This window comes from Salvelinus sp. IW2-2015, linkage group LG6.2 (assembly GCF_002910315.2).
Source record: "Salvelinus sp. IW2-2015 linkage group LG6.2, ASM291031v2, whole genome shotgun sequence".
Lineage (NCBI taxonomy): Eukaryota > Metazoa > Chordata > Actinopteri > Salmoniformes > Salmonidae > Salvelinus > Salvelinus sp. IW2-2015.
In genome coordinates, this window is record NC_036846.1 from 25,823,938 (window position 1) to 25,840,490 (window position 16,553).

Genomic DNA, 16,553 nt, shown 5'->3' on the forward strand with positions numbered 1-16,553 from the left:
CAGTCTGATATTACCACCTGGTAGAACTGTCTGTCTGATATACCACCTGCGGATACTTCTGTCTGATATACCACCTGGTATACTATCGTCTGATATACCACCTGGTATACTGTCTGTCATTATACCACCTGGTATACTGTCTGTCTGATTTACCACCTGGTATACTGTCAGTCTGATATACCACCTGGGAGACTGTCTGTCTGATATACCACCTGGATACTGTCTGTCTGATATACCACCTGGTATACTATCGGTCTGATATACCACCTGGTATACTGTCTGTCTGATATACCACCTGGTATACTGTCTGTCTGATATACCACCTGGTATACTGTCTGTCTGATATACCACTTGGATTACTGTCTTGTCATGGAGGCAGCATTTGGATAGTAATACAGGCCATATATTAATGATAAAACGTGCTACTCAAACTGGCCTTTGTACACCAGAACAGCCTCCCTCTCAGCTTCCCCACAGCTCCCTCTCAGCTCCTCACACTTCCCCTCAGCTCCCCTCAGCTCCCCCTCAGCTCCCCTCAGCTCCCTCTCAGCTCCCTCTCAACTCCCTCTCAACTCCCTCACAGCTCCCTCACAGCTCCCTCAGCATGTCATCATGTTACGGATAATCAATGCATATGAAGACATCAGTACAGCCTGGTTGTGTTGTGTGTGCAGACTGATCCTCATTGCAGTGACTGTGTGTCCAAATGGCACCCTGTTAACTCTACAGTTATATACTGTAGTGCACTACTTTTGACCAGAGAGTAGTGCACTAAATAGGGATAGAATGCCATTTGACGGGACCTCTGATTACTTTGCTGGTTGTTGCTGTGTGCAGACTGGTCCTTAGTGCAGTCTCTGACCACTAGCTTGTTGGTGTTGTCCTATACAGACTGGTCCTTAGTGCAGTCTCTGACCACTACCTTGTTGCTGTGTGCAGACTGGTCCTTAGTGCAGTCTCTGACCACTAACTTGTTTGCTGTGTGCAGACTGGTCCTTAGTGCAGTCTCTGACCACTACCTTGTTGTCCTATACAGACTGGTCCTTAGTGGCAGTCTCTGACCACTACCTTGTTGTGTTGTCCTATACAGACTGGTCCTTAGTGCAGTCTCTGACCACTACTTTTGTTGGTGTCCTATACAGACTGGTCCTTATGCAGTCTCTGACCACTACCTTGTTGGTATAGTCCTATACAGACTGGTCCTTAGTGCAGTCTCTGACCACTATCTTTTTGGTATTGTCCTATACAGACTGCCTCAGTGGCAGTCTCTGACCACTACTTTGTTGTTTCCTATACAGACTGGTCCTTAGTGCAGTCTCTGACCACTACCTTGTTGGTATTGTCATATACAGACTGGTCCTAGTGCATCTCTGACCACTATCTGTTGGTATTGCTATACAGACTGGTCCTAGTGCAGTCTCTGACCACTATCTTGTTGTTTGTTGTCCTATAACAGACTGGTCCTTAGTGCAGTCTCTGACCACTACCTTGTTGATGTTGTCCTATACAGACTGGTCCTTAGTGCAGTCTCTGACTACTACCTTGTTGGTGTTGTCCTATACAGACTGGTCTCAGTGCAGTCTCTGACCACTACCTTGTTGGTATTGTCATATACAGACTGGTCCTTAGTGCAGTCTCTGACCACTACTTTGTTGTCCTATACAGACTGGTCCTTAGTGCAGTCTCTGACCACTATCTTGTTGTTGTTGTCTATACAGACTGTCCTTGTGCAGTATCTGACCACTACCTTGTTGATGTGTCCTATACAGACTGGTCCTTAGTGCATCTCTGACCACTACCTTGTTGATGTTGTCCTATACAGACTGGTCCTTAGTGCAGTCTGACCACTACCTTGTTGATGTTGTCCTATACAGGACTGGTCCTTAGTGCAGTCTCGACCACTACCTTGTTGGTGTTGTCCTATACAGACTGGTCCTTAGTGCAGTCTCTGACCACTATCTTGTTGTCCTATACAGACTGGTCCTTAGTGCAGTCTCTGACCACTATCTTGTTGGTTGTGTCCTATTACAGACTGGTCCTCAGTGCATCTCTGACCACTACCTTGTTGATGTTGTCCTATACAAACTGGTCCTTAGTGCAGTCTCTGACCACTACTTTGTTGTATTGTCCTATACAGACTGGTCCTTAGTGCAGTCTCTGACCACTACTTTGTTGTCCTATACAGACTGGTCCTTAGTGCAGTCTCTGACCACTACCTGTTGGTGTTGTCCTATACAGACTGGTCCTTAGTGCAGTCTCTGACCACTACCTTGTTGTTGTTGTCCTATACAGACTGGTCCTTAGTGCAGTCTCTGACCACTACCTTGTTGGTATTGTCCTATACAGACTGGTCCTTAGTGCAGTCTCTGACCACTACCTTGTTGTCCTATACAGACTGGTACTTAGTGCAGTCTCTGACCACTACTTTGTTTGTGTTGTCCTATACAGACTGGTCCTTAGTGCAGTCTCTGACTACTACTTTGTTGGTATTGTCCTATACAGACGGTCCTTAGTGCAGTCTCTGACCACTACCTGTTTGCCTATACAGACTGCCTTAGTGCAGTCTCTGACCACTATCTTGTGGTATTGTCCTATACAGACTGGTCCTTAGTGCAGTCTCGACCACTACCTTGTTGTTGTTTTCCTATACAGACTGTCCTTAGTGGCAGTCTCTGACCACTACCTTGTTGGTATTGTCTATACAGACTGGTCCTTAGTGCAGTCTCTGACCACTACTTTGTTGTTGTCCTATACAGACTGGTCCTTAGTGCAGTATCTGACCACTACCTTGTTGGTATGTCCTATACAGACTGGTCTTAGTGCAGTCTCTGACCACTACTTTGTTGTTGTCCTATACAGACTGGTCCTTAGTGCAGTCTCTGACCACTACTTGTTGTTCCTATACAGACTGGTCCTTAGTGCAGTATCTGACCACTACCTTGTTGGTGTTGTCCTATACAGACTGGTCCTTAGTGCAGTCTCTGACCACTACCTTGTTGATGTTTCCTATACAGATGGTCCTTAGTGCAGTATCTGACCACTTATCTTGTTGTATTGTCCGTACAGGTTGGTCCTCAGTGCAGTCTCTGACCACTATCTTGTTGGTGTTGTCCTATACAGACTGGTCCTTAGTGCAGTCTCTGACCACTACCTTGTTGTTGTCCTATACAGACTGGTCCTTAGTGCAGTATCTGACCACTACTTTGTGGTTTGTCCTATACAGACTGGTCCTTAGTGCAGTCTCTGACCACTATCTTGTTTGTATTGTCCGTACAGGTTGGTCCTCAGTGCAGTCTCTGACCACTACCTGTTGTGTGTCCTATACAGACTGTCTCTTAGTGCAGTATCTGACCACTACCTTGTTGGTATTTCCTATACAGACTGGTCCTCAGTGCAGTCTCTGACCACTACCTTGTTGATTGTTGTCCTATACAGACTGGTCCTTAGTGCAGTCTCTGACCACTACTTTGTTGTGTTGTCCTATACAGACTGGTCCTTAGTGCAGTCTCTGACCACTATCTTGTTGGTGTTTCCTATCAGACTGGTCCTTAGTGCAGTCTCTGACCACTACCTTGTTGATGTTGTCCTATACAGACTGGTCCTTAGTGCAGTATCTGACCACTACTTTGTGTGTTGTCCTATACAGACTGGTCCTTAGGCAGTCTCTGACCACTATCTTGTTGGTATTGTCCCGTACAGGTTGGTCCTCAGTGCAGTCTCTGACCACTACCTTGTGATGTTGTCCTATACAGACTGGTCCTTAGTGCAGTATCTGACCACTACTTTGTTGGTGTTGTCCTATACAGACTGGTCCTTAGTGCAGTCTCTGACCACTATCTTGTTGTATTGTCCCGTACAGGTGTCCTCAGGCAGTCTCTGACCACTACCTTTGTTGATGTTGTCCTATACAGACTGGTCCTTAGTGCAGTATCTGACCACTACCTGTTGGTATTGTCCTATACAGACTGGTCCTCAGTGCAGTCTCTGACCACTACCTGTTGATGTTGTCCTATACAGACTGGCCTTAGGCAGTCTCTGACCACTACTTTGGTTGGTGTTGTCCTATACAGACTGGTCCTTAGTGCAGTCTCTGACCACTATCTTTTGTATTGTCCCGTACAGGTTGGTCCTCAGTGCAGTCTCTGACCACTACCTTGTTGGTATTGTCCCGTACAGGTTGGTCCTCAGTGCAGTCTCTGACCACTACCTTGTTGGTATTGTCCCGTACAGGTTGGTCCTCAGTGTCAGTCTCTGACCACTACCTTGTTTGTGTTGTCCTATACAGACTGGTCCTCAGTGCAGTATCTGACTACTTTGCTGCCATGTTCACCAGTAACGTGAGAGAGGCCAAACAGGAGGAGATCAAGATGGAGGGGGTGGATCCAGAATCCTTGAGATCTCTGGTCCACTGCATACACTGATCTCTCCAGACAGACAGTATACCAGGTGGTATATCAGACAGACAGTATACCAGGTGGTATATCAGACAGACAGTATACCAGGTGGTATATCAGACAGACAGTTTACCAGCTTGAGCAATTATGGTGCCATGTTTTCACATGTAGCCCTGAATCCATCTTTGATTTACAAGCTGGCTGGGTGTTTCAGTGATGTTGGGACACACCTCAGTGATTTACAGGTAGAATGGTTGGTTGGCTGGCTGGCTGGCTGGCTGGCTGGCTGGCTGTCTGGCTGATGTTGGGACACACCTCAGTGATTTACAGGTAGAATCGTTGGTTGGCTGGCTGGCTGGATGTTTCAGTGATGTTGGGATACAGCTCATGGATTCTCTAACTGCCCCTAACAGCTTCCCCTTGTGTTCTGCATAACGACATCCAATTTGTTGAACCAGCGCATGAAAAAAATGGAAATGAAAGTAACTCATAAACAACATTTACAATTACTTCCAACCGATAAAAGACTCAAGAGATGTAATCGTGTTTCTGTCTCCATCTGCTTTGCTTCACAAGTCTGCTAATGTAAGAACTGAAGTGGAGAGTAATTAAAAGCTGCTAGCACAAGGAAATTAGTTTTCTTTGAGATGTGTTTAATACTGAAATCAGAGGTTATTATGGTCTGTCCTCTACAGAACAACGTTTGTAAATGCATGATATATTCAGGTTGTACTAACTGTCATAAAAAATGATTTATGTTTAAGGGGTCATGACAAGTTTTTCGATTGCCCTGTTGAAGCCATGCAAACATGTTTTATCAAAGTCTATTTTATTTTTTCATGTTGCTTTTTTAAAATCACACCCACTCTGTTAACAGTAATTTCTGGGCCCTCAAATTGCTATCTGATGCAAGCCCTTCTGAAATAAGAGCACCCCTGGTTAATTAGACAGTACTATTGACTGTACAGTTGATCAAAGTCTTGTGTTGTCTGAGATGGTGGTCAGTGAAAGGACTCTTACATGTGGCTATCTTAATGATATTGGTTCCCTATATAGTGTCCTACTTTTAACTAAAGCCCTATGGGCCGTGGTCAAAAGTAGTGCACTTTATAGGGAATAGGGTGTCTCTTGGGACTCGGGCATATTGATCCTGAAGTGTTTCCAGTATAGCTCTAACCCAGTGGGCAGGTGAAATTACATTTAAGAAGAGCAGCAGGCACTGACCTGTGAGCCGGGATCTTATGATCTCCCGCTATCAAGACGACATCACACAGCTGCTTGTGCTGAAGATAAGTCTCCATCTTGCGAAAGGTCTGTTCCGCATGGTTTGTAGCCTGGAAGAACTCATCCGAGCCGTTGGAGCTCATCCTAGAGGAGGAAGAGGAGGAGGTGGAGGAGAAGGAGAAGGAGGAGGTGGAGGAGGGGGAGGAAGAGGAGAGGAGGGGGAAGGAGGAGGAGGAGGAGGAGGTGGAGGAGGAGAGGAGGAGGAGGGGAGGAGGAGGAGGAGGAGGTGGAGGAGAAGGAGGAGGGCTAGGAAGGTAAGGAGGATGAGGATGGTAGAGGAGGGGAGGAGGAGGAGGAAGGAGGAGGAGGAGGAGGAGGGGGAGGGGGAGGAGGAGGGAGGACGCGAGGAAGGGGAGTGGAGGAGGTGGAGGAGGAGGAGGAGAGGAGGAAGGAGGAAGAGGAGGTGAGGACGGAGGAGGAGGAGGAGGAGGAGAGGGAGGAGAAGAAGGATATATGTAAATAATCATGGTTATAGCCCTACATGGAAGAAGTTACATGACCATTTAATGCTACTAATATCAAAATGTTTTAGACCAGACATGGGACTGTGAATAGAACATATTTGATAAGTGGAATGCAATCCACATTTGGAAGAAGGACCGGCATCTTTCAGTAAGTTAATATGTCAGAGGTACAGTAAGTTAATATCTCAGAGGGACAGTAAATGAATATGTCAGAGGTACAGTAAGTTAATATTTCAGAGGGACAGTAAGTTAATTTTTCAGAGGGACAGTAAGTTAATATTTCAGAGGGACAGTAAATGAATATGTCAGAGGTACAGTAAGTACGAGGTAAGTACTACTTATAGGTAATTACTGCAGAACTAAAGCAACGATGCTCGTTACTGCTAGGTACAATGAGTGCGTACCTAGCAGACCTAAAAGGTATATTGTATCATAATCAAAGTAACACAGTCATCATAGTGATACGATAAAACACAACTTGCTATGCGGCAGGCAAACATCATTTTATAGACTAAACCGCCATCTTCCTCCACCAGTCTGAGCCGAATTAAAAGTGTAACAACTAAACTGCGTACCTAAGCGGATAAAGAAACGGAGCGCTAACTCCAACGGGACAGGCTGCTTACAATCTAGGCAACTCCCGCCTCGCCTTCCAAACAAAATGTTGTTGTTTTTTATAGACATGGACTAAGCAAATGAGCTGGCTTCTCGTTCACAGTATTGTGTTAATGCTGTATTCTGAGCCCCGCTCCCCAAAGACCGGAAGATTCCATGCTGTTTTTACAGAGTATAAATAATCCTTCAGACTTGTGGCAAATAATTCAGGCCCAGTTACTTTGGTGTCCTTCACGGGGGGCAAATCCACTTGCTGACATTCAAGTCATTTGTTACACTGAATAATCAGTCGCAACTGTCAGAGAGAATTAACTGTTTCTAAAAGCTTTTTCTATGAGGAGATTCATAGTTTTCAAMGTTTTTGGGAACACACTGTACATGGGAGAATGTAAGAAATGTCAACCTCTATGGCGGTATGTTATCAGTCTACACCACCATAGAAACAGAATCCACACATACAGGAGAACTTGTGGCTTTCGTCTTTTCAGAAAATATTTTATACAGTATATACGAGGCTGTGGACCACAGCCTATAGTAGAAACCTTTATTGGGGAGCTTTATGATATATTAATCTGTAATTTATTGCCCTGTCTGACTCAGGGAGTCTTGCGCTCATACCAAATAGCACCCTATTCCCTATATAGTGAACTACTTTTGACCAGGGGCCATTTGTGACACAGCCTTGCTTGGCACCACTAAACTAGACTGAATAAGGACTGGGGCTGTAAAACCGATATGTATCACCTCTGTACGGGCTCAAAGGAACGCTGTAACGTTTTGTAGGTACAGTAAGTTAATATTGCAGAGGTGCAGTAAATAATATGTCAGAGGTACAGTAAGTTAATATTGCAGAGGTGCAGTAAATAATATGTCAGAGGTACAGTAAGTTAATATGTCAGAGGAACAGTAAGTTAATATGTCAGAGGGACAGTAAGTTAATATTGTAGAGGTACAGTAAGTTAATATTGTAGAGGTACAGTAAGTTAATATATCAGAGGTGCAGTAAGTTAATATTGTAGAGGTACAGTAAGTTAATATTGTAGAGGTACAGTAAGTTAATATGTCAGAGGGACAGTAAGTTAATATTGTAGAGGTACAGTAAGTTAATATTGTAGAGGTACAGTAAGTTAATATTGTAGAGGTACAGTAAGTTAATATGTCAGAGGTACAGTAAGTAAATATGTCAGAGGTGCAGTAAGTTAATATGTCAGAGGGACAGTAAGTTAATATGTCAGAGGTACAGTAAGTAAATATGTCAGAGGTACAGTAAATACATTTTGCAGAGGTACAGTAAGTACGAGGTAAGTACTACGTATAGGTAAGTACTGCAGAACTAAAGCAACGATACTCGTTACTCCTCGTAACCCTGAAGGAAGTGTCAAGATATTGTTTGAAGTCCAGCATTGTAGTGAATGACACAGGTAGTGGATAACAGATTTTAAAACATTCATCGCGGTTGAATGTCATATGAATGTCAAGCACCTAACACTGCAAGCAGAATCTCCATTTCCTTCCAGAATACGTCCATCCCAAATCGCACCTATTCTATGCATAGTGCACAATCTAGGGAATAGAGTGCCGTTTGGGCCATAGTATTGTAATTCTACAGTTTTCTGTTTACTAGCTGTAGGGTCACAGATGCAGCAGCTTCCTCCTCCCACACCATCCACACTGAACACTGTGGAGCTTGATATAAGCAGAAATAACGACTGATCTGATTGATTACAACACAGAAATACTGCTTTAATCTAATAGTTTACAACACAGAAATACTGCTTTAATCTAATAGTTTACAACACAGAAATACTGCTTTAATCTAATAGTTTTACAACACAGAAATACTGCTTTAATCTGATAGATTTACAACACAAGAAATACTGCTTTTTAAATCTGATAGATTACAACACAGAAATACTGCTTTAATCTGATAGATTACAACAACATAAATATATTTCTCTAATATGACAGATTCAACAACATAAATATATTTCTCTAATATGATAGATTCAACAAAATAGCTACCAGTATGCCAATCTGTAACAGCAGCACAATTAAACTGTTTTCGGGACCTATTTCACACCATTATCTGACAAAGTAAATTCAAACTGAGTCTGAAAAAGTGTACATTCAAATATCAACTATATTAAAACTCTCTCTTTAGGGTGTCAGGTAGCCTAGCGGTTAGAGCGTAGGGCCARTAACCAGAAGGTTGCTGGATTGAAGGAGTTGGGTTAAATGTAGGAAGACACATTTCAGTTGAATACATTCAGTTGAACAACTGACGAGGTATCCCCCTTTCCCCTTTCTTCTATTGAATATCTCGTAGGCCTACGCTATTTTTTAGAATATCTTGTTATGTAATAATAATCTRTAATATAATCCATTTAGCAGACGCTTTTATCCAAAGCAATTTACAGTCATGCACGTATACATTTTGGAACGGGCCGTCCCGACGGTCACTGTGTTTCAAGCACCATGGTCTACCAACAGCCAACAGAGGACCCGATTTGGATATTTGCACGTCTCCTAGGATTACTCATTCCAAAGCAATATTTAAAGGTCATGGTTTATAAGTCCTATTATAACTATAAGTCTGATCAGGATTACAGCAGTTAGCCCACTTCCCCACTCTCTCTGCATTAGGTTGGTAGAGAAACGACTCAGACAAAGACCCACATGGCATGCCAAGTCAGTCCACAGAGAGTAACCGAGTCCATTAGATAATGTCATGTCTCTGCTTCCTTTATGGTAAATCTGCCATGCTAGCATTCAGATGTGTTGGGCAGAGAGACTCATATTCATTCATTCATTCATTCATTCAGTGATATCACTTCATCCCAGCAGTCAAGCAAGAGACTACCAAGCCTGAGCTGCAGATAATTCTGTCCCCCACCATCCTCACCATACTGACAGTCAGATAGCTAATGGTTTTATGTCTGCTGTTTCATTTTGTTGTTACAGATATTCTTTAATATGGTTATGTCTGTGTGGCCTAAAGGCTAGCCAGCTTCTTTAACAGTATGGTACCTTTGTACCACAGGTTTCTTTGTGTCTGTACCTACCAGGGGTATCTGGTTGAGAGAACAACCACAGGTCTCTTTGTGTCTGTACCTACCAGGGGTATCTGGTTGAGAGGAACAACCACGGTCTCTTTGTGTCTGTACCTACCAGGGGTATCTGGTTGAGAGGAACAACCACAGGTCTCTTTGTGTCTGTACCTACCAGGGGTATCTGGTTGAGAGGACAACCACAGGTCTCTTTGTGTCTGTACCTACCAGGGTATCTTGGTTGAAGGACAAACCACAGGTCTCTTGTGTCTGTACCTACCAGGGGTATCTGGTTGAGAGGAACAACCAGGTCTCTTTGTGTCTGTACCTACCGGGGTATCTGGTTGAGAGACAACCACAGGTCTCTTTGTGTCTGTACCTACCAGGGGTATCTGGTTGAGAGGCAACCACAGGTCTCTTTGTGTCTGTACCTACCAGGGGTATCTGGTTGAGAGGACAACCACAGGTCCGTTGTGTCTGTACCTACCAGGGGTATCTGGTTGAGAGGACAACCACAGGTCTCTTTGTGTCTGTACCTACCAGGGGTATCTGGTTGGCAGAACAAACACAGGCCTCTTTGTGTTTGAGAGCACATGGAGGAAAATTGCTACGGCAATTAATGGAGAATGGTTATTGCCCCCAATATATCTCTCCCTCCCCGCTATTACGACCCCCCCTGGCTGAGTCCCAAATGGCACCCTATTCCATGGTCAATAGTAGTGCACTATATATGGAATAGGGTGCTATTTGCGACAACACTGTGCGTTGTAAATTATATCAGTAAAGTAGTGTTGTAACGTCTTGTCAGCTTAATGTCTACCAAGCCTTGATAGATAATGAAGGCTATAGCCGGTAAGGTATTGACTCATTTTTTTCAATATTGAATAATATATCAGAGGAGGAGGAAACCTTGAGTTGGTTTAAATGGAAAGGCATCAATCTGACTTCTTTTTTTCTTTTTCTTTTTACACTTTAGCAATTTAGCAGTCGCTTATCCAGAGAGACTTACAGGAGCAATTAGGGTTAAGTGCCTTGCTCAAGGGCACATCGACAGATTTGAGTCAAAAACCAGAGAACTTTCGGTTACTGGCCTAACACTCCTAATCGCTAGGTTACCCGCCGCCCTATAGAATTAGTGGTTTCGTTTGCTGATTCAATCGTTCATATTTACAGCGGTGTGTGTGTGTTCCAAGCACTTGCTGACATGTCGTATGTGTATAAAATATGCTTGATGTGCTGCTGAAAACATATTACATGGAGAAATATACTATTTGCAGTGGTAAGGAAAWCTACTACATTCAATTCCTTCGTGAGATTTGGCATTCCACATCCATAGATGACCTATATGATTACTCTGCCGAGGCCTGGGGGACTTCAGGAAAGTGGAAATGTACATTTAAGTGGAAAATGTGCATGTGTTAGCAAACCGCTTCCCCTAGTTTGCTGATGTCGGTTTAAGAAACATTAAGATCCACACAATGTTTGCTATAATAAGAACGCTCATACAGATAACTGTTTGGCTAGATCAATAGCAACACATTTAAAGAATAGAAAACAAAACAACATTTTAATTGAAAAGTTGATTGTTTGATTTCTTTGTATCTTGCAAATTCTGTAACAATTCCTTTGTTATTTAGGCTATACATCCTCCTACTGCTCGCGTATTCCCACAAGCATTATGGGATCTTTACGTCAGACTGGGTGTCAACCACCAACTGAGAACCTATAAGCCATCGTGAAAAACAACTGAGTTACTGCCGTTGATAGAGAGAAGATTTTGATATTTCTCTCCCAAGACGATTGAGGGGGAATTGAGATATCATTTACTCATGGTTAAAGCTGCTGACTCAAACCTCTGTTAGTGTTTTATAAGAAGGGGTCAGGGTTTCTATTTATTTGGGGTTATGTTGTATATTTCAGAGAAAGCAGGTTTGAGACGTTGTTTGTTTGGCAGCAATGAGAGGTCGTTTGRATGTCAGTGATGAGCATATAGGAGCTCTCCGATGGTGCAGTGATTGGTTGGGGGTGGTTTATATTTTTTTTAACCTTTTGAGGATCTGAGGACCCATGCCAATTCTTTTCAGTCTCCTGAGGGGGAATAGGTTTCGTCGTGCCCTCTTCATGACTGTCTTGGTTTGCTTGGACCATGTTAGTTTGTTGGTGACGTGGACACCAAAGGACCTTGAAGCTCTCAACCTGCTCCACTGCGGCCCCGTCGATGAGAATGGGGGCGTGCTCGGTCTTCCTTTTCATGTAGTCCACAGTCATCTCGTTTGTCTTGATCACGTTGAGGGAGAGGTTGTTGTCCTGGCACCACACGGCCAGCTCTCTGACCTCCTCACTATATGCTGTCTCAACGTTGTCGGTGATCAGGCCGACCACTGTTGTGTCATCGGCAAATGTAATTATGGTGTTGGAGTCGTGCCTGGCCATGCAGTCATGAGTGAACAGGGAGTACAAGACGGGACTAAGCACGCACCCCTGAGAGGCCCCTGTGTTGAGGATCAGCGTGGCAGATGTGTTGTTACCTACCCTTACCACCTGGGGGTGGCCTGTCAGGAAGTCCAGGATCCAGTTGCAGAGGGAGGTGTTTAGTCCCAGTGTCCTTAGCTTAGTGATGAGCTTTGAGGGAACTATGGTGTTGAACACTGAGCTGTAGTCAATGAATAGCATTCTCACATAGGTGTTCCTTTTGTCCAGGTGGGAAAGGGCAGTGTGGAGTGCAATAGAGATTGCACAATCTGTGGATCTGTTGGGGCGGTATGCAAATTAGAGTGTGTCTAGGGTTTCTGAGATGATGGTGTTGATGTGAGCCATGAACAGCCTTTCAAAGCACTTCATGGCTACAGACGTGAGTGCTATGGGTCGGTAGTCATTTAGGCAGGTTAGCGTAGTGTTCATGGGCACAGGCATTATGGTGGACTGCTTAAAACATGTTGGTATTACAGACTTGGACAGGGAGAGGTTGAAAATGTCAGTGAAGACACTTGCCAGTTGGTCAGCGCATGCTCGCAGTACACATTCTGGTAATCCATCTGGCACTGCGGCCCTGTGAATGTTGACCTGTTTAAAGGTCTTACTCACATCGGCTGCAGAGAGAGTGATCACACAGTTTTCCGGAACAGCTGGTGCTCTCATGCATGTTTCAGTGTTATTTGACTCAAAGCGAGCATAGAAGTAGTTTAACTCGTCTGGTAGGCTCGTGTCATTGGACAGCTCTCGGCTGTGCTTCACTTTGTAGTCTGTAATGGTTTGCAAGCCCTGCCACATCTGACGAGCGTCAGAGCCGGTGTAGTATGATTCGATCTTAGTCCTCTATCTTAGTCCTGTCCTTTGCCTGTTCGTCGGAGGGCATAGCGAGATTTCTTGAAAAGTTTCCGGGTTAGAGTCCCGCTCCTTGAAAGCGGCAGCTCTAGCCTTTAGCTCAGTGCGGATGCTGCCTGTAATCCATGGCTTCTGGTTGGGGCATGCACGCACGGTCACTGTACGGATTTACGTTTCCCTGCATTAATGTCCCTGGCTACTAGGAGCGCCGCCTCTGGGTGAGTGTTTTCTTGTTTGCTTATGGTGGAATACAGCTCATTGAGTGTGGTGGAATACAGCTCATTCAATGCTGTCTTAGTGCCAGCCTCTGACTGTGGTGGAATGTAAATAGCTACAAAGAATACAGATGAAAACTCTCTCGGTAGGTAGTGTGGTCTACAGCTTATCATGAGATACTCTACCTCAGGTGAGCAATAGCTCGAGACTTCCTTAAATAGTGTGCACCAGCTGTTTATTTACAAAAATACATAGCCCTCCGCCCCTTGTCTTACCAGACGCCGCTGTTCTATCCTGCTGGTACATCGTATAACCAGCCAGCTGTACGTTGATATTGTCGTCGTTCAGCCACAACTCCATGAAGCATAATGATGTTACCGTTTTTAATGTCCCATTGGTAGTTTAATCTTCCGGGTAACTCATCGATTTTATTCTCCAAGGATTGCACGTTTGCTAGTAGAATGGAAGGAAGTGGGGGATTATTTGATCGCCAACGAATTCTCAGAAGGCAGCCTGCCCGGCTACTCTATCTCCGCCTCCCCTTCACGCAGGTCACAGGGATCGGGGCCTGTTCCCGAGGAAGCAGTATGTCCTTCACATCRKGCTCGTCAGAGTCGTGAAAGGAAAAAAAGGATTCTGCTAGTCTATGGTGAGTAATCGCAGTCCTGATGTCTAGAAGTTATTTTCGGTCATAAGAGACGGTAGCGGCAACATTATGTACAAAATAAATTTTAAAAATTGTTACAAACAACGCAAATTAACGAACAARAACATAATCGGCTGGGGGCATGTAAAATGTCTGCCTTCTTCTCCAGCGCCATCTCATAGCCCCACTATCGTTATTTACTGCTGCTCTTTAATTATTTGTTATTCTTATCTCTTACTTTTTTTAGGTTTATTTTCTTTAAAACTGTGTTTTTAAGTAAGAGTTTCACTGTGACAAATAAAATTTGATTTGATTTAACTCTCGTATAATGGTAACATTCTACTATATGGCTAGCACATTAATTTGGTAACATTCTATTAATATTGGTAACATTCTATTAATATTGGTAACATTCTATTAATTGGTAACATTCTATTAATTTTGGTAACATTCTACTATATTGGTAGCACTATAATATTGGTAACATTCTACTAATATTTGGTAACATTCTATTAATTTTGGAACATTCTACTAATATTGGTAGCACTATTAATATTGGTAACATTCTACTAATATTGGTTACACTCTATAATGTTGGTAACATTCCAATTAATATTGGTAACATTCTATTTAATATTGGTTACACTTTTAGTAATGGTTGGTAACATTCTATTTAATATTGGTAACATTCTATTAAATTGGTAACATTCTTTAAATATTTTGGTAACATTCTATTAATATTGGTAACATTCTATTAATTTTGGTAACATTCTATTAATTTTGGTAACATTATACTTATCATCCTCCAGAATATTCAATTCAAAACCCCTTTTTTAACAATAAGATTCAGCAAAAACAAAGGGACACGTTCCTATGATATATTCTATCCATCTACACACAGTGGTATTCAAAGTTGTGGTCAATTGCAGTTGGGTCAGCAAAATGTCTAAAAAATGTCTAAATAAACAAAAACAAAAAATTATAAAYGCAACATGTAAAGTGTTGGTCCCATGTTTCATGAGCTGAAATAAAAGATCCTAGAAACTTTCCATGCACAAAAAAAAAGCTTATTTCTCTCAAATGTTGTGCACGGATTTGTTTACATCCATGTTAGTGAGCATTTCTCCTTCGCCAAGTAAATCCATCCACCTGACAGGTGTGGCATATCAAGAAGCTGATTGAACAGCATGATCATTACACAGGTGCACCTTGTGCTGGGGACAATAAAAGGCCACTAAAATCTGCAGTTTTGTCACACAACACAATGCTAAAGATGTCTAAAGTTTTGAGGGACCGTGCAATTGGCATGCTGACTGCAGGAATGTCTGAGAATGTTGCCAAAGAATTGAATGTTCATTTCTCTACCATAAGCCACCTCAAACGTTGTTTTAGAGAATTTGGCAGTACATCCAACCAACCTCACGACAGCAGACCAYGTGTATGGCATCGTGTGGGCAAGCGGTTTGCTGATGTCAACATTGTGAACAGAGTGCCCATGGTGGCGGTGGGGTTATGGTATGGGTAGGCATAAGCTACGGACAACGAACACAATTGCATTTTATTGATGGCAATTAGAATGCACAGAGATACCATGAAGAGATCCTGAGAACCATTGTCTTGCCCTTCATCCACCGCCATCACCTCATGTTTCAGTATGATAATGCAAGGATCTGTACACAATTCCTGGAAGCTGAAAATGTCCAAGTTCTTCCATGGCCTGCATACTCACCACTCATATCACCCATTGAGCACATTTTGGAATGCTCTGGGTCGACGTGTATGACACTGTGTGCCAGTTCCCGTCAATATCCAGCAACAGCCATTGAAGAGGAGTGGGACAACATTCCACAGGCCACAATCAACAGCCTGGTGAACTTTACGCAAAGGAGATGTGTCATGCTGTATGAGGCAAATGGTGGTCACACCAGATACTGACAGTTTTTTTTAAGGTATCTGTGACCAACAGAAGCATATCTGTATTCCCAGTCAAGTGAAATCAGTAGATTAGATCCTAATTCATTTATATCAATTTCCCTTAGAGGCGGATGCGAGACAGGTATGTCAAGCAAGAGACATTTATGTCAAAGCAAGAACAGGTATGCAAAGCAAGAACAGGTATGTCAAAGCAAGAGACAGGTATGTCAAAGCAAGAGACAGGTATGTCAAAGCAAGAGACAGGTATGTCAAAGCAAGAGACAGGTATGCAAAGCAAGAGACAGGTATGTCAAAGCAAGAGACAGGTATGTCAAAGCAAGAGACAGGTATGTCAAAGCAAGAGACAGGTATGTCAAAGCAAGAGACAGGTATGTCAAAGCAAGAGACAGGTATGCAAAGCAAGAGACAGGTATGTCAAAGCAAGAGACAGGTATGGCAAAGCAAGACACAGGTATGGCAAAGCAAGAGACATGTATGTCAAAGCAAGAGACAGGTATGGCAAGCAAGAGACAGGTATGTCAAAGCAAGAGACAGGTATGTCAAGCAAGAGAGACAGGTATGGCAAAGCAAGGAGACAGGTAGCAAGCAAGAGACAGGTATGGAAAGCAAGAGCACAGGTATGGCCAAT

General features: G+C 43.3%; 1 pseudogene; it reads right to left on the reverse strand.

The window, feature by feature from the left end:
• LOC111966038 (kelch-like protein 4) overlaps nt 1–16,553 on the reverse strand; it is a 51,317-nt pseudogene that overhangs the window by 27,988 nt on the left and 6,776 nt on the right.